The following is a 762-nucleotide window of genomic DNA, read 5'->3' as shown; positions in this document are numbered from 1 at the left end:
AATATATTTTTTTAAAAAAATTTGGCTCTCAAAAGAAATTTCAATCGTTGTACTGTTGATATTTGGCTCTGTTGACTAATGAGTTTGCCGACCACTGTCCTAGAGCCTCTGTCTTCTCTCCTGGGAAGAAAGACCTCTCTGATTGGAAAGTCTGAGGGAAGGAACTGAGCGTGCTCTGCCAACACCTGCTGGGTACTTGCTATGGGCTGAATTGTATTTCCCCAAAATGTATAGATTGAACCCCTCTCTCCTCAGTACCTCAGAATGCGACTTTATTTGGAGATAAGGCCTTTAAAGAGGCAACAACATTAAAATAGGGTTGTTGGGGTGGACCCTAATCCACAATGACTGGTATCCTTTTAAGAGCAGATGAGGACACAGACTGATGGGCGGCCACATGAAGACACAGAGGGAAGGAGGCCATCTGTGAGCCCAAGGAGAGAGGCCATAGAATAAATCAAACCTGCTGACACATGGATCTTGGACTTCTAGCCTCCAGAACTGTGAGAATAAATTTCTGTTGTTTAAACTACCCAATCTGTGGTACTTTGTTATGGAAGCCCTAGCAAACTACTACAATACTCTCCAGGACTTGAGAACTAATACAATAGGGGGGGGGGGGGGGGGGGGGGGATATTCTGGGCTGTTCATAATGTAGCAAACCTGCTTTTGGGGGGAAGGGCTGAGGTTGTCCCAGTCTACCTGAAGCTGGCTGAATATCTCTGCAATGGCCATGACATATTAGGACGTCCCTGGGGACTG

This window comes from Myotis brandtii, unplaced genomic scaffold, assembly GCF_000412655.1.
Source record: "Myotis brandtii unplaced genomic scaffold, ASM41265v1 scaffold212, whole genome shotgun sequence".
NCBI classification, from domain to species: Eukaryota; Metazoa; Chordata; class Mammalia; order Chiroptera; family Vespertilionidae; genus Myotis; species Myotis brandtii.
The sequence above is the reverse complement of the archived record's forward strand: the minus strand, read 5'-3'. Positions refer to the sequence as shown.